Source organism: Dermacentor andersoni, chromosome 4 (assembly GCF_023375885.2).
Source record: "Dermacentor andersoni chromosome 4, qqDerAnde1_hic_scaffold, whole genome shotgun sequence".
Classification (NCBI taxonomy): domain Eukaryota; kingdom Metazoa; phylum Arthropoda; class Arachnida; order Ixodida; family Ixodidae; genus Dermacentor; species Dermacentor andersoni.
The window spans coordinates 68,493,433-68,511,529 of record NC_092817.1 but is presented as its reverse complement, the minus strand read 5'-3'; the positions used below and the strand labels follow the sequence as shown (position 1 = coordinate 68,511,529).

General features: G+C 50.3%; 1 protein-coding gene across 1 annotated transcript in view; it reads right to left on the bottom strand.

Moving 5' to 3' along the window:
- The window catches only part of LOC126536251 (LIM domain transcription factor LMO4.2-like), a 91,368-nt gene extending 83,178 nt beyond the window's left edge, over positions 1–8,190 (bottom strand). The window contains exon 1 of the mRNA XM_050183144.3: positions 7,682–8,190. The gene's annotated coding sequence lies outside the window, so the exon portion shown is untranslated. The remainder of the gene's footprint in view (positions 1–7,681) is intronic.
- Between the last annotated feature and the right edge of the window lie 9,907 nt (positions 8,191–18,097).

Genomic DNA, 18,097 nt, shown 5'->3' with positions numbered 1-18,097 from the left:
GTTCTAAAAGCAGAGATGTGACAAACGTGCATTGCGAGTAAGTTAGCTGAATTCTGGATGAGTCGATATTTCTTCATACTAAAAGGGCTATAACACTAAACAATGAGTGGTCTGTGCACATTTCGCGCTGTATCAGTGCCAAGAATTACGAGATCAAGAATCCAGGCTCTAGGATTTCAAGCAAACTTTAGGCAGCAGCTCTAATACATATTGGTGTGTGTCAGTTTATTCGCACGTACTGCAAAAAGAATCTCCCTTAGTTGGGCTCTTACGCCCACGAACGTGTACCCTATAGTAGTTGTCTGCTCACGGCTTGGTCAATTAACGACAGTTCTTTCAGAGACAGCCGACAAAGCATTCTTACCTGGTGCGGCTTTGTCGGGTGGGGTGCTCGATCTTTTACTCCTTTATTATGAAGCTTAGCCCCCTCAGGTGCACACTGAAGACGAAAGCGTTAAGTGCCGCTATCAGACGATGTCTATAAAAACGAGAACTTGTCGACCCAACTCCTTCAGGACGACAGTGAATGTGGTGGCTGTCGTAGCGAAGGAGGTATATAACGAAAAATAATTGTAGCTAAACAGTCGGGATTAGCCTGACGATCTAGGTCGGAAACTGGTCCGCGTGAATGTGTTTTCCGGTGCCACTTGGGTGAATCACCCCACTTCCAATAGGACAGTATAACTTAAGAATGCGAGAAGAAGGCGCGAAGGTTATTGGCAGTCCATAAACAGACCCATCTGAAGATGCAAGGTATTGCAGTCACCTGTGCGGAGGGCCTTTGTGCTGTACGTATATAGGTTCTCGACAGGAGCGGCTCTTTCATTACGACAGCTTGTACGCGACCTCTGAAAGCTATCAATGTCCCCTGTCTATAGTACATGGGCCGGCATCTATAAGCGCGCGTTGCCACTTGCTTGCCTACCCTGGCAGTAAAAAAGCAACACCGGTCGCGATGATGCGCGTCCGGTGCACAACGCCAGTCGAATACTAAAAGAAAGCCTCGCAAACATTGGTTTCGCTATTCTTTTGCCACGAGGAAGAGAAAGTGCTCGTCGCGAGCCGCTTAATGTCGCTGCCTGACTTAATTCCCGAGCTTTTCTTTTTCTTCCGGTTAACTCGTTATATTCTCACTTTACTTGAGTCCATAGCCCTCTCTCCCTCCCTCTCTCTCTCACTCACTTATCTTTTTTTTTTTAGACAGGTGACGAACTCGGCGCTCTGCGGTTTCCGTCCACACTCCCACTCCTCCCCCTGCCCCGCACCGCTTTTTTCTTCATCTTTTTTCAATCCTGGCAACTGCCTGCGTTCCTTTCCTGTTTTCTTTTTCTTTTTCGTCCGAGAGAACTTCTCGTCGCGGAGAAAGAAGAGGAGATACTTCTTCTCGGCGGCCGCCGCGTCGTCGCTCGTCTCCTCATTCATCAGCTCGTCGTCGTCCCCCTAATTGGGCTCCTCGGTCTGGGGCGCCCGGCGGCGGCCGTGCACCGGGCGTCGCCGTCGCTCTTCTCTTCCTCAATCGAACTCCTTCATTAGCCTCGCGACTGGCCTGCTTCGTTCGCCGCGCCGGTGAAAGAGCCAACCGCATTCTCGCGTTTCGCGCGACGTCTCGTCCGCGTCCTCCGTCCGGGTCCCAGCCGGTGCAGCGCCGCGCGGCCGAGACGAAGCGGAGACGCACGAGAGGCGCTGGAATGCATCTGCCGCGTCGAGTCAAACCGCTGCAGCATGCGGCGCGGGCGCCTGTTTTCGCTATATAGGCCCCCGACGTGTCAACGCGAAACGAGCAAAAGCAATAAAATAAACGACGCTGGGCGACATAGAGCGAAGAGACAGCCGGAAGGAAGGGAGAGCAAAAAAGAAAACAGCTTCCTGCCGTGACTTAGCATCCATTGACCGACGTGACTCGGATCTCGCGTTCGTTCTTTTTTAGTTTCTCGTTTCGTTTATTTAGTTTCCCTGCGTGCCCGGTTCGTTGACAAGGCAGCCAGGGCAGGCTCCGCAACGGCTGGTATAATATTTTCTACTCAATTTTGTCTTTTTTTTTCTTTTTTTTTCGTTCCCCCCGAGGGCGACTCGTCAACAACTGCCACGCGCCGCCGTTCCAATCATATTACGGCGCCCCGTAACGAGCAAGCGGATAACAAGGGCGCAGCGTTACAGAGCCGCGGACTTATCGCAGCCCGCGGTTGTATATACAGCGGTGGGCGGCCTCGTCGGCGTTTTTCTGCCCACCCTTCTTGCTGAGAAAGACGACTCATTAACTCGTTCCTTCCCAAACGTTTCACCGGCGTCGGCAGCGGCGCGCTTGTTTGTGCGGCCATGTGAGCGCGAAACGCGCAGGGGAGGGCAGATCCAGAGAGAGACAGAGAGCGGGAGAGTTCGCGCCGAACGCAGCAGGGTGGCTGTCCGCGGAGGAAAGGGTGTTTCGTTCTCAATCATGGCGCGGCGGATTTCCGGAGGTCGCCCCGTTCGTACAATGATGCTTTCTATACCGTCGCGCCCCAAATTAGTGGCTGTTGCCGGTGCCGTTGGCAGCGGCGGCTCTTGCTCATTGGCTTGCAGCGACGGTACGGCGCCTGCAGCGTGCCTTCTTTCGCCAGCTCGTTATTTCTGCGCGCTCTCTCCGCCTACGCTCACTATTTCTTTTTTTCCACACTGCGTGGTGTTTAGCCTCGAAGAGCCGTGGGAACAGCGGCCACTGTTGGCGGCGGTTCGTTAGCTCTAATCACCCACGTCGGCCACCGCGGTGACGAGATGCGCGAAGCATCCCACGAAGCTGCCACCACGACCGCGAGATTTTTGTGAAAGCCTTCTTGAAGCGAAGAAAGGTCATTCATTATTCACTGCAGAAATCTGAAGCGGCATAATGTGTTCACTAATAAAGGTATTGAATGTCCATGAATTGTTTAGTCGCAACGAGCTTTCGATCAATTTCGGCCTTTCCTTTCCCGCTAAGGAGGCAGCATTAAATTTTGCCGATGCATGCTGCTGATGTGTTCTAGATAGCGTAAGCAGCGCTGTGCAAGTATCGATGCATTAGTAGTAATAGTACAAGGTAACTGTTATTCATCTCGAGGAAAAAAGCCAAAAGGGAAATGACGCGGGCATCGTTCGCATCTAATGTTGAGTAAGCATTTGGACCTCTCTCGGGATGGACCCAAATGAAAGTGGTGGTCGAGATAACAAAACAGTAACTAAGGTTTAACAACATAAAAGGCAACATCAAACCTTTGTTTGTTTGACAAAGACATGCCATATTGGCAACGGCCATGATAATGAGCATGCACATTGAGCTCATCAAATGTAATCCCAATGTGGGGGTATCTAGGAGGTGCTCGGTACTAATACTAACTATAGCCCGCGATGACCTATGAATTGGCAAGTACACCGCTATACAACTCAACGAGAATCTGTATAGGTGCGCAAGCCCATTACGTTCGCTCGTATCTGTGACGTCCCGGCGGAGTGAAACTTAATTCTTTCAGTATCAACGTTCCTGAGGAACTATGTTTTGATGCGCGGATGCACAAAGTGTGTGGATGAGCTGTGCGGTTCCGTAAGGTGGGACTTGAAGCGGCGAATTCTTAAGTTGTCCCGTGTATAACAGTTCTGTGCACGCTGAACTGCAGATCATTGCAGGAAACACATTTCTCTAGGTTGGTACCATATATAGAGGCGGTAATAATATGTTTTCCTTCGGGATCCGTTTTCTTGCTATTTACTTTTGTGATTCGCAGTTAAACTCACAGGAATGGGCTATGCGCAGTAAACGCGACCGACTCTTCTGCCCAGCAGACCAGCTACGAGGGAACACGACGAAGTCTTTGCGTGAAGATCTCTGGTTTACTCGTTGTCTCAGACACCAAGCATATTTTTTTTTTTTTTTTAAAGCACGAAAGTCGTACAGACCGCGATGCTTCGCCGCATCATCGCACTCACGCCGCTTCAAGGAAGGAGGAAAAAAAAAGAAGCTTTGCGCAGATGACGGCGGCAGCGTGTCAGGGCGCATTAAAGGCCGCCGTTGCATAACCTCACCCTGCTGCACCCTTACTCTGCAAGCTTGAGAGCCGTCTTACCTGCACGCCTTCCTGCCGGACGCGGCTTCTCTCCTTCTAGGCTCCCTTCCACCTGAATTAGTTCCATTTCACGCTCGCGAGCCGCATTTCACAGCGCCGAACCACGCGTGAGGACGTAGTGCGCGGCATGAGATCATAAATGCGCTGAGAAAGAAACGTGCCTGCTGACGGAGTTCCGCTACAGGTGAGAGGGACGCGCGAACTACTACAGCACTGGCGATGCGGCGCTGCCCCCGGGGCGTGCGGAATCGTAGCCGGGCTTCCAGCCACTTAACCCGAAGCGAGAAACGTTTCTGCGGCGTGCACCATAGACGACGGCGTTTCCTACAGTTCACCCACGCTGAGAACCCTCCGGAATGTTTCTTTCGGCCCGGTCGTGACCGGGAGCTCCGTTCTGGGCGCGCGCTTTGGTGTTGGAGGGAAATATACACCACTCAAATGAAGCGTAATGCGCGGTTTGAACTCAAGGGTAGGTTACTCGGAGGGCGTATGCTGGCAAACTACGCGGTAACTACTCGAGCTTTCTTGCAGGATTTGGTTGTGCTGATGACTGGAGGCGTGCAAGAGGCGGTGAAATACGGGCACCGTATTAAGTGTTAATAAGATTCCAGTCGCCATTAGTGTGATCATTCGAGCAGATAACTTAGATGGACACTTTACGAGTTACTTCCTAGAAAAAGCCTCATTTCACGAGTATATCCTTGATTTCAACATTCGTGAGCTGAGGCACCGGTTGCAGACACATGGCCACGTTTCGCGCTTTTCGAACGAAGTATATGTGTATCCGGCGCAACTGCACAAGGCACTGCGTTCCCGCAGGGTCATTACCGCTTCAAGAGGTGAATATCTCCTCGTGAAGTTTCTGCGAGGAGCTCAACATATGACTTAATGGTGACGCGTACTCACTACAGTTAGGTTGGATTAGGTGGACGTGCAAGCCAGCGGGAGCGAAGTGGACTTGCTCTAGACTTGCTCGCGTAGACCTTCACTGGGCGGTCCCTGCGGCATTGTCAGCTTCGTTTTTCCATCCCTCCAGTGATGACATGTTAGCATATAAGTTCACATGCCAGATGCATTAAAGCGCTGGGGGGGACAAGCTGCTTTCAATCCTTATGAGGATGATCCCCCTTCGGCTAACCTCTTCTCTCTATGCTGCGATTAGTTTGTCAACACTGTCAAGGTTGTGTACATACTACCCAACGTAGTACTGGCCTCGGCATGGAATTTGTGTGAACACAGTGCAGCTAGCTCTTCGCGCACCATTTCTTGTTTAGACTTCGTATTTACAAACAACAAAGTACCCTTACTGCCCCGCTGCATGTCCTTCTCGGCCTGCACTTACGACCATGAAGCACACCTGAGTGTGTTTCAATAAATGTATGCAAATAAAAACAGGTGTGTCAATATCCTTACTACTCGCAGTTACCGTGTCCAATCAGTTTACGACGGTCTCCTACGGAAACGCTCCTCCAGCTTAGGCTGCGACTGTGCTGCGTGTGCTGCGCAAGCCTGTGGCTTTTTTCGATGCTCGCTTATCTGTTCTCAACCATTAGTTACACCGGCTTCAACAGGCCGACATGGGACAGGCAAGCAAACGCATTATGTAGGAGAAAGCTGTGGACTTTAGGCTTTCCCTCTAGAATACCTTAAACTCGAGGAGTGGCGTCTTCGTCTGCGAATGCTCACTTACAATGTATAGTATAAAGCATAAAGGCGACAAGGCGATCTAAATATATAGATTAAAGGTATAATGCTTTGCAAGTACGTTATAGCAACGCAACACCAAATTATTCGTTTGTAACGAAGTTTATATCACGAAATGGGGGGAGGGGGGGGTACATATATAATTAGAAGCGCGAGCTGTAAATGACACATATCAAGTACACGCAACTACAAACAATGAGAGAACTACCCACAAAGCGCAGCTTGTGTCTTGCTGCCCCTTTACATATGCCATTCAACAAGATGGTCTGCGCAGCACTGAAAATTGCCAGCCTTACTAGCTGATACCGCAGTAAAGTGGCACTCCGCTCCGGATGTCGTATTTGCAAATCCTGTCTCCATAATGCACGTGGAATCAGTAGACACTGCGATCACTATATAGGCTAGGCAAGCTAATTTATCATCCGTCAGTAATGATCTTCGTGCATCGGCGTTCCTCACATGTGTCTCTCGATAAGAAAATTGCCTATCAATATGAACGACAGTTGGCGTTCTCGGAAGTCGAGACTTCTTTTTCGGGTTTTCACCCACTTTGCTTTCTTTGTTTATTTTCGTGTTTCTTGAGTGCAGTTGTTCTAATCAACGAGAAGAAGGTCTCAATTCTCGTTCAACGACCTGCGTTTTCTGTCCTCATCGCCTGGTTGGTTTTACTTTCCAGCTTCTTTATCTCCTTCTTCCTTTTTTGTTATGAATACCGCGGCCTAGGGTGATAAAAATGTATGATGGACCTCGTAGTGCTGAGACCGACGTCGAGACGTCCTCCTGCAAACACACGTGCGACTGTTCGCGAGCGGAAGTGCGAATCCTCTACTTCTGCCGTACTTTGGTTAGAGAGTGAAAGAGTCTATATGCGGCGTAAACAGGTTGTCAGTGGCGTTTTTTACAGCGCACTTGACAGCTACAGGCGCACGTGGAGTCGTTATATCCTCTAAAAAAGCACAGACACACGCGTCGCGTCCGGACGCAACGACCACTCTCGCTCTTTCCGCTTGTCGGTTAACTGTCCCGTTTTATGCACGGGAGGGGCAGATAGCGACGGCATCGCCAACGCCTTCCTCTTCTCCCGACGCGAACGTGTTCCGGCGCTGTTCTGGGTATATTTTGCGTTTTCTTTTCTGCAAAGGTTTCACCGCTGTAACTATACGATGCATGCTGTCACCCATGTTTGCGGTACGAGGTCTGGGCTCCATCAGAGGTAATGACCACAACCGCAGGTGATTGATCGGAGGCCCAAATCCTACATTACGGCGAAATGACATGATAACAAATCATGTAATACAGTCGGGATGCTATTTCATGCTATAGCTAAGCGGCTACGAAGCAAAGCATATGACGCTGGTTTTCTTACATTTCTTTTTTTTTTCAGTGTAAAAGTCACTTTGAAGATGTTTCTATGTAACTTACGGTGCATGTACACCATTTCGACGGGCAATTACCGGAAGACAGTATGACGATAGAACTCGTAAAAACACACTTCTTCCTTTTTTTTTAGTATTTCACCAAGGCTGCGCCTATTCTTCGAAACAGAGCCAAAAAGAAAAACAAAACCTACAACTCGGCGTTGGCAAGCACTTTGTTAATTACGGTGGCACTAATGGCTTGCGCCACTGCCGTCCTATTAAGTGCTAAAACAAGGGCCATACGAGCGCAGTCATGCGGTTCGGGTTGCGTAATTATGCATCGCAGCCGACGGCTCCCCTGTCGAAGAGGAGGACCCCGCACGCGCGCTTCATTACGCGATCAAATGCTTACGTGAGCCAAATGCCGCTCCTTACGAAATTAACAGCCTCGGCCGTGTCGATTCCACGAACGCGCTTCACCAACTGCGGGACGTCGTTGGCGTCGAACGAAGTGATTAGAGTGCGGCGACGCGGTAGATCACTCACCCAAACTGATGTAGCTTGAAGCAGGAAGTGTTTCGCGAGAGCTGAGCACTCGACTGTCACGGACGACGCCGTCCACACCACGCTTTGCCCGATCGGGGGGCTCCTCGTCCAGATGTCAACTCGCCTCCCCCTGTCACGCAGGATTCGGGAACACACGCCGTTTGCTGCGCTTTCAAATCCACCAGTAGCACACGAACACGACGAACACGCGCTCGATGTCAACGGACGCGCGCGCGCTCGCTGGGCGAAATCGAAACCAAACTGCAAGCAGCACTGTGTGTTGGCGAGTGCGACGGAACTTCACCGACTTGACGAGCGAGTCAGAACAGTCAAGTCGAATCGCGAGGAGGTCCGGCGGAGCACACCATGGTGGTGACGGAAAGCGGTTTCGTTCAAAGTGACAGTATAGGTAAAGAGATGAAGCGCTACGGCGAAAGAGACGAGTGCGGCACCGCTGAAGCCCTTGGGAAAGAGACAGGCGCAGCGCGCAGGCGTAGCGTCACCCGTGCGTTTCGAGCGCGACTGGGGGGCGCGCCAGTGGGAGCGTTTTTCGAGACGCGCGGGCGGATAGCGATGCGAGAGCGCGCGCGCCACCGCTGCCGCGCCGGAACTGACGAAACCACGTGACGCAGTTTCCGGTTGTGCATCGGGAGAGGGCAGCGTGCCACGATACGAAGAGGCGGTAGAGCAGGAGCTTGCCCGCCGTGCAAGTAAATCGGGCGGATCATTCAACGTTGGAGAAGGCAAGGGAGACGAAGAGGAAGGTGGAGGGGCGCCTGGGCCGCGACTTTAACGCACGCCTCCCGCAATCAACATAAGAGGTTGGCGCTTTGTAGTTGGCTGGGGCTTTTATGGGCGAGAGCTGTCTTTTTTGATTGCCCTCAGCGTTTTTTCCTCTTCTTCGTCTCCATCTCTTTCCACATACTTTCTCGCTGGTGTCTGTGTTATTGTTTTCATTTTCTTTTTCCGAGTGAGGAATATATATAGTACTGGCGGCGGGTCACTACAGTGGGACCAGGCTGATAATTCTGAAGAGAGAAGTGTATTAGTGGTGATTGTTTATGTGTGACGCCTCCAAGCCCCGTAGCTTGCGATATGCTGATAACCTGTAGGCTGTGGGATACAATTTCTGACATAACGTTTCACATATAACACCTTGCCATTTTTCCTCAAAATTTTAAGGGAAAGAAGTTTCCGGAATCTTTAAAGCCTTACGTCAGTATTCTGAATAATACAAGAGAAAATACTAGACAGAAGCGCGTAGTCTTGCATGCTGCATGCAAAAGGCCACAAAATCCCTTCTGCACTTCTTGAAGGACACTGGATTGTATGAACGCTTCTGACAGTGGAGATTCCTGTGCGACTGAATGACTGACTGTTATTTTTCATTTCTCTCCTGATCTGTTCTTCCCTTTTCCCCCTCCTCAAGTGTAGGGTAGCCAACCAGGCACGTCCTTGGTTGACCCCCTACCTATCCCTCTTCGTTTCTCTCTCTCTCTCTCTCTCTATACATGTTGTCTTTTTTTACAGCGAAAGCTGTATATGACTAAGCTTCCGAAGTTTTTTCGGCGTCCGGTAACAGAACCGGACTTACTTATACACAATGGGTTTCATTGTTTGCTTTGTATGCAATCCTGTACTAGTGCAGTGCGGCAGAGCAGATGGCAGAATGCGGAACAGATTAGAATGCTCGCCGTGAAAAATAGCGTGACGTCAAGGTTATCGCAGTATATAAACAGGAGATGTATTGGCGCTAAAAACAGCTGTGTTATCGGTGGGGCAGACACGTATAGTTCGTACACCCGAAGAATAACATGAGTACGAGGAGCGCCAGAGGGAACAGCAACGAGAATGTAAACGGCGCCGGCGCGAAACGACCACCGACGATGAACGTTCACGCGGTGCTTAACGAACAAACTACTACCATTCTACTCTGTGAAGGTGGAATGGCAGCGAAAGCACTTTGCTTTGCGTTTGAGAGCTTTGACTGTCGTCAATTTTGGCTGCCATTCCATTTCACAGAGTGGAATGGTTGTCATTTTTTTTATTATATGATATTTAGAAGATGGGGTCGCTTTTAATTGGCGCCGGCTGCTCCTTCTCGCATAGGGATATAAAAAAAGAATAAATCGTAATAAAAATAATGAAATCATAAACACGCTAAGTGCAGTCACCTAAGTGCACTAAAACTGACAGTCAACTATGAAACACAGTAACGCAAATTCGAGTCACATATGTGCGCTAAAGTAAACACGAAGTACGGTCACAGAACTAGACTAAAATCAAGGCGCATAAGAAAGCACGTATTAGATTCATAATCTAATCCATGCTTGCTTTCTATCTCGACAATATAAAGGTGTCCTTTGTGTTGTCGAGATTGAAAGGAAGTAGACACAGAAAATGTGTGACGTGCATGACAACCATAAGTCAGTTTCTTAATGACTAGTGCACACGGTTGTATCTACATTATTTTTCATTTACATAAATAGTTTATTAAATGTCCCTGTCTTAAAACGTTAAAATACTGTTCGTATACTTAATGGTAAAAGACAACGGTAAAAACCGGGCAGCCTTAACACTTACCTTGGAACTCTGATGTGATGAACGACCGACCCTGCCAGACAACTTCGCATTCTAACACGCACATTCTCTTTAGCAGAGTGGAATACCGCACATACAAGGCGCACAAGACTGCACAGACTAAACCCTTCATTGCAACTGAAACCTCCAGCTGGACTGCGCCGACGCGTCTCTTCTGTGTCGGTTGTGGCTCTGAGTTGCCTTCACGAAAGCGTGCTCAGCACTAATAGAAATGGCTGATAGTCCTACATGCGATGTTTGTGGATCGAGGAGAACATTGACCACTTATTGCGCCACTGTCCTCAATTTCAAGCACAAAGACAATCTTTGTCCGACACATTGAGGAAACAGGATGATCGCCCTCTGAGTGAACAGACAGTACTAGAGCGCCGTCCCCATCAATCATCGGCTAAGAAGGCAGTGAAGGCAATTTTGTGCTTTCTCAGAACGTCTGGTTTGCCCGAGCAGCTTTGACTCAAGTACTGTCCGTGCACGTCTCTATACCCTCTATCTCTCTCTGCCTTCTCCTTCTTCCCCTTCTCACTTCTCCCAGCGTAGGGCATCTAACCAGACTCTTGACTGGTTAACATCCCTGCCTTCCTTATATCCTTCTCTCTCTGTCTCTGATGTGCATTGTTGTACATATTTGTGCGGCAAAGAACGGAACAGATGCCAAGAACCTGGGACACGGCGTAGCTAATCGTCACGCTCCTCAACATGAAGAGTCGGGTGTGTGAGACGGCATTATGCGCGGAATGTGTTAACTCTACTCTCCTCTGTCCTACGTTCCACCCCTCTACAATAAGCGGTGGTTTCCCTGCGATAACCCTCTGTGTGGGTTGACACGACGTGGCCAACGTTCACCCTTTCACGCCAAGGAGTGGTTTTCCTCCCGTGTCCCTCGGTACAGCTTGACCCGACATGTCCTGACAGGGCGCTCTACCAGGGAGCAGCAGAGAATGAGGTTGTCCGAATAGTGGAGGGTATAAGAAAGCCACGTGGAGACGCATCTCTGACCCTGCGTACCGGTGCACGCACGCTGAACGTTTTTGTATTTTCCTTGGAGTGCATCGCTCACCTGCATTGATGTATTAAACTTCTGTTATTTGTTTTTACATCACCTCGTCTTCCCTGCCGAACCATCTCCGATGGTCAACCTGGTTCGAGCTCCAAGCAGACGCTGATCCCCATAATAATTCATGCAGGAAGATATAATTTAATCACTGTGGAGGATGAGTTACCCGAGTCAAATATTGCGCTTCTTTTTTCCGACGGTCTCGTAAACAGAAAACTTACGCAGCCAGGTATACACTGCAGCAATTAAAAAAAATTTGGATAATATTCATATTTAGATATATACTGATCATACAACGCTTGTCAGGTGTCGATGAGTACTGGGAAGTTTAATGTTGTCATGCTCATTTATTTATGAGTTAAACACAGTCGCAAAGCAGATATTTTATGATGGCGGTACTTTCAGTGCAGTGTTCTCTCTTTGTTTGGGAGTGGTTCTTATAATGATAAAATATTTGGTGAGGGATTGCGTATTTGGTATCGCACATAAAAACTTTAGTCCATGGGGTTACTCTTTATCTGGAACCATTCCTGTCCCGTTTCTGTACTTTCTCTCTTTAATCACTCAAGCAGCGAGCTCATTGGTAGAGTCTTTAGTGTTGATGTACTAGGCGTCTGCATACCCTACCAATTGTTCAGCGCAGAGAAGATTTTCGCATATTTGTAGAAATAAATCAAGAAACTAAAACAAACAATCATCCTTCCGTATCAGTCGCCACTTTTTAGGCTGCGTTTTTCTAAATGTTCTTTTCATGATTGTTTTTAGAGGTGAACTGGACAGATTTGTTTCATGAGTTGACTCATCACTGCTTAGTGCACAAGACCGAAAGAGTTGCGGGAACGGGAAAACTACTTAACGCGAGCGAAACACGCAGAAAACAAATGAAGCGAGCTGTCTTAACTTGTCGTATTTGTTGCGTGAGGTATGGTATTTGAATCTTTCTGTTGTTTGCCTTAGCATTGCCGTTCCGGCTGTTTTCCTTAGCTGTGACCATTAGTTGAGTTTGCGTTTCGTGGCGAAGTTTGTCATCCAACACATTGTTACGTTTCGCCTTCAACGCGCGGTAATGCCGGCGCGGATGCAACGGACGCCGGGGCTTCGTTCAAAGCGGCGGACATTTTGGCCCGTTCGACGCCGCCGCAACGCCTCCCCGCCAAGCGTGTCCAAGCGTGTTTCAGTGCCACGTGTCTTCGTGTGTGCGTGTGTGTGTGTGTGCCCACGCTTGTCAGAGCGCGGCAGCCGGGGAGCGGAGCTCCCCAAGTGAGGAGCCAGCAGGTCTGTCCGTCGGCGGGTTGGCGATGCGTCACTACACTCGGTTCAGCAGGTCTCTCGGCTCGACCGTGCGCGCCGTCGTGGGCTCATGCTCCGCCGTGTCGTGGGCTCATCCCGTGACCTTCCTTCTGGCCCGCGACGCCGAGAGTATAAGAGCAGCTGCCCCCGGACGCCAGGAGAGAGGCTCCGATTTGTACTGTTGAGTTACGTGCTCTCCCGTCTCTCCACTCCGGTCGACCTGACCGGCCGCTCTTTTGCTATGTTAGAATAAACAAGTTGTTCTGTTACCAGTCTTCTCTTGCTTTGCCGGGACCTTCGGATGCTTCCAGTGCCCCAGGCCGCCAGGCCAACGCTACCCTTGGGGCTTGCGACCCATTCGCAATAACGGGCGCCAGCACCGAGACCCCAACAACTGGTGCCAGCGGTGAGATCGCGACAACGGAGGCCAGCAGCGAAGAGATGCGGTTGAATGTATGCTGAGCAGCACAACGACCATCCGGGAGCAGTGCAACGAGCCCTGTGTGATGACTGGTTGCCTGCAGCGGAACGACTGCGCTGAATTCTTGGCTGCGAGGTTTGTGAGTGCGGGACTTTCTTCTTCTGAGTTTTGCCAGGCTTTTGTTAGTGTTAGAAACAGAGCTGGTAATTGTGGTTGTCGTTGCTGCCGGGTTAGTTTGCGGCAAGACAATAGTAGGCAGTAGAGAAAGCAGCATTCAGAGCAGCCATGGATTTGAAGTCGTTGCGCAAACCGAAATTGCTGGAGCTTGCAAGAGAGTTGGGTCTGGATGTCTCAGACAAACTCAGAAAACCAGAACTGCTAAGGGCTATTCTTGAGTTAGAAGCTGAGGATGACGAGCTGTCGGAATGCCTTGAGACCATTGAGGAGAGGGAGCGTGAACTTAAAGAACAGAAAGAGAAACAGGAGCGTGAACTTAAAGAACAGAAAGAGAAACAGGAGCGTGAACTTAAAGAACAAAAAGAGAAAGAAAAAGAAGAGCGCGACCGTCAACACGCTTTGGAAATGAAGCGTCTCGAGTTAGAGATGGAACGCGCTCGTAATGGAAGTCAGGCACACGGTGCAGGAGAACGAGTATTGTTCAAAATGACTGACCTGATGCGGCCGTTTAAGCTTGGAGAGGACATTGGTTTGTTCCTGGTTAACTTTGAGCGAACGTGCGAGAAGCAGGGGTTCTCTCGGGAAACGTGGCCACAGCGCTTGCTCACTTTGCTACCCGGCGAGGCGGCCGACGTAGTCGCTCGCTTGAATAGAGAGGAGGCAGAGGATTTCGACAAAGTGAAATCGAGTCTGCTAAAAAAGTACCGGCTGTCAGCGGAGGCGTTCCGTCGGAAGTTTCGGGAAAATGAGAAAGGCAAAAGTGAGTCATATACAGAGTTTGCGTACAGGCTTATGTCAAACATGCAGGAGTGGCTCAAAGAAGAGAAAGCGTTTGGTGACCACGAGAAAGTTCTGCAGTGTTTCGGGCTAGAACAGTTTTATAGTCGGTTACCTGAGAACGTGCGGTACTGGGTCTTGGATAGGCCAGACGTTAGTACGGTGGCTAGAGCCGCTGAGTTAGCCGAGGAGTTTGTGACGCGTCGGGCTCGCGGAGCTAAGGACGGTCAAAAGGGTGAATTTGGCTCCAAGTTTGAGAGGCCGAAGTTCACACCCATGAGAGCAAAGGGGGACACACGTAGTTCGGATGCAAGTGAAAGCAGTCCGACCGAACGTACGGAGACGGCGGCAACCGAAGCCGAACGCAGAAAGCGGTTCGAGACGAGGCAAGCGCGCGTTTGTTATACGTGCCAGAAGCCGGGTCACTTTTCGGCGCAGTGTCCAGAAACAAAAACAAAAGTCGTGTTTTTGTCTTTATGCAGCACTGACGAGAACATGAAGCTTCTCGAGCCTTACATGCGAGACCTCCTCGTGAACGGGAAAGAGTGCCGAGTGCTTCGCGATTCCGCAGCTACAATGGATGTAGTTCACCCCTCTTACGTAGAACCCGATATGTTCACGGGCGAGTGCGCATGGATCAAGCAAGCAGTGGAAGCTCATAGCGTGTGTCTGCCGGTAGCAAAAGTGCTTATTGAAGGACCTTTCGGAGCACTTGAGACGGAGGCCGCAGTGTCATCTATGCTGCCCCCCCAGTACCCGTACCTATTTTCGAACAGGTCCGATCACCTCCTGCGCGAGAAGGGGCTTTTGTTTGGTGAGGCTAGCGTTCAGGCCTTAACCAGATCGAAGGTTCGGGAGCTCGCTGCAAAGGCGGTAGTTGCGGGGCCGACGTTGTTGAACGATGAGAAAGGGTCAGAGGCGCAGCAAGCTGGTATTCAGAGCACGCCCGAACTGAATAACATTGAGCCTGTAGCGTTAAAGGCACCAGATACTGGAGAGGAAAATCCCGACACGGGAAAGTTAGAAGAGCTGTCTCCAGATTTGCTCATCGCGCCTACGTCAGACGGACTTAACAGGTTGCTAAAAGTCAGCCGGTCGGCTTTGATAGCCGAGCAAAAGAAGGATGGCAGCCTAGAAAACATACGCTGCATTGTCAAGGAAGGTATCGCCAAGAAAAATGCTCGCTTTGTGGAAAGAGGTGGGGTCCTGTACCGGAAGTATCTAGACCGCAGGGGAGTGGAGTTCGATCAGCTGATCGTGCCTCAATGCTATCGTCAGGATCTGTTGCGCTTGTCGCATGGGGGTTCGTGGTCCGGACACCTAGGAGTTAAGAAAACTAAGGACCGTCTCTTGCAAGAGTACTACTGGCCAGGGTGTTTTCGGGACGCAGACCACTTTGTGAAGACATGCGACACCTGTCAGCGGGTGGGCAAGCCAGGGGACAAATCGAGGGCGCCGTTGAAGTTGGTACCTATCATTACGGAGCCTTTTAGACGGCTCGTTATTGATACAGTGGGACCTCTGCCGGTAACAGCCACGGGGTACCGACACATTTTGACAGTGATCTGCCAAGCGACAAAGTTCCCTGAAGCAGTGCCGCTTAAAGAACTCAGCTCAGTTGAGATAGTCAATGCACTACTGTCCATATTTGCGCTAGTTGGTTTTCCTGCAGAAATCCAGTCAGATCAGGGTACAGTGTTTACTAGCGCTTTGACGACAGCCTTTCTCGAAAGGTGCGGGGTAAGGCTGTTACACAGCTCAGTGCACCACCCCCAGTCGAATTCCGTTGAGAAGCTCCACTCCGTCATGAAGCGCGTGTTGAGAGCATTGTGTTTTGAACATCAAACTGACTGGGAGCTGTGTCTGCCTGGAGTGATGTTTGCATTAAGGACCGCGCCGCATGCGGCTACGGGGTTTTCGCCAGCTGAGCTGGTGTACGGTCGCTCGCTGCGATCTCCGCTTCGCATGCTTCGAGAATCATGGGAAGGCAGGGGCGACGACCCAGTCGTGGTAGAGTACGTGCTTAAGCTCCTCGAACGCTTAAGAAGGGCACAGGAGTTGTCAGGTGAAGCAATGGCAGAGGCCCAGCAGAGGGCCAAGGTTTATTATGATCGGACAGCCAGGGCCCGTCGTTTTGAGGTGGGCGATGAGGTCATGATATTGCGCACATCGCTAAAGAACAAACTCGACGTGCAGTGGGAGGGCCCAGCACGGATTGTTCAAAAACTGTCGGACGTTAACTACGTGGTGAGTCTGCCAGGAAAGCGGAAAGCACAGCAAGTTTACCACTGTAATCTGCTCAAACCCTATAAGCAACGGGAAGCAGTGGTGTGCATGATGGTAAACGTTCCCGAAGAGCTTCCAGTCGAGCTTCCGGGACTAGGCTCAGTGACGAACAGGAAAGACACCGATCAAGTCATTAGTGACTTAATAAGTAAAGCATCGCTGTCGCCTGAGCAGAAAACCGAACTACACCAGCTCTTACAAGAGTTTCAAGGTCTGTTCTCTGAGAGGCCTGGTAGGACTTCTGTCTTTACTCATGACATAGACCTTACCTCCCCAGAGCCAGTACGATCCAAGGCGTACCGGGTGTCACCCCGCCAGAGCGATATTATGGAGGCTGAGGTAAAGAAAATGCTACAGCTCGGTGTTATTGAAGCGGGTGAGAGTGATTATACCTCCCCTTTGATTTTAGTTGAGGTACCGGGCAAGGAACCTCGTCCTTGCGTCGACTACCGCAGGCTTAATTCCATCACTGAGGATCAAATTTATCCGATCCCTAACATCGAGGAGCGCCTTGAGAGAGTGAGTAGCGCTCAGTTTATTTCCACCCTAGATCTTGTCAGGGGTTATTGGCAGGTTCCACTTACAGAAGAGGCTAGTAGGTATGCGGCGTTCATTTCACCAATGGGGACATTCCGTCCTAAAGTTTTGAGTTTTGGTTTGAAGAACGCGCCATACTGCTTTTCAAGCCTCATGGATAAAGTGTTGCGGGGACAGCAAGAATTCGCTTTACCGTATCTAGACGACGTAGCGATATTCTCCGCATCCTGGCCTGAGCATATGGCCCACTTGCGGGCAGTGCTAACCCGCCTGCGCGATGCGGGCTTGACAGTCAAGGCTCCCAAGTGCCAGTTAGCACAGGCCGAGGTTGTCTACCTCGGGCACGTGATTGGTCGGGGTCGTCGCCGCCCCTCTGAAATAAAAGTGGCCGCTGTGCGAGACTTCCCGCAACCGCGCACGAAGACCGATATTCGGTCGTTCTTAGGTGTCGCCGGCTACTATCAGAGGTACATCCCCAGGTACTCTGATATCGCGTCTCCCCTAACGGATGCTCTAAGAAAGACAGAGCCGCAAACAGTCGTCTGGGATGAGACAAAGGAAAGAGCTTTTAGCGCCCTAAAGAGCGCCCTAACAAGCCAGCCTGTGCTACGATCGCCCGACTACACAAAAAGGTTCGTTGTTCAGTGCGATGCTAGTGAGCGAGGCATGGGCGTTGTACTGTGCCAACGGGAAAATGGAGAAGTAGAACACCCCGTCCTGTATGCTAGTCGTAAGCTGACGAGTCGTGAGCAGGCGTATAGCGCCACCGAGAAAGAGTGTGCGTGTATCGTGTGGGCCGTTCAGAAATTGTCATGTTACCTAGCTGGCTCGAGGTTTATCATTGAAACGGATCACTGCCCTCTCCAATGGCTGCAGACCATCTCTCCCAAAAATGGCCGCCTCCTGCGCTGGAGCCTCGCTTTGCAACAATATTCCTTTGAGGTGCGTTACAAAAAGGGGAGTCTCAACGGTAACGCCGATGGCTTAAGTCGAAGCCCCTAACGTGGGAATCAGCCTCAAAATTGCTTGTTACTGATGTTTTTCTTCCTGAGGCAGGATTTTTAACCTATTGCTTTTGTGTAGTGTTTCAAAGTGATGATGTGCTTTCTAGTGCAATTTTCCGATTTGTGGACGCGTTCTGAGTGCTGCTAAACTACTGTAAGGAACTAGGCAGCAGTATAAAAGGGGAAAGAGCCTGGCAGGGCTTAGTGAGGGTTGTGCCGTGCTTGCTGACTGAGCGGTTGACTTTCGGCGTAGTTCTAACGCTTGCCGG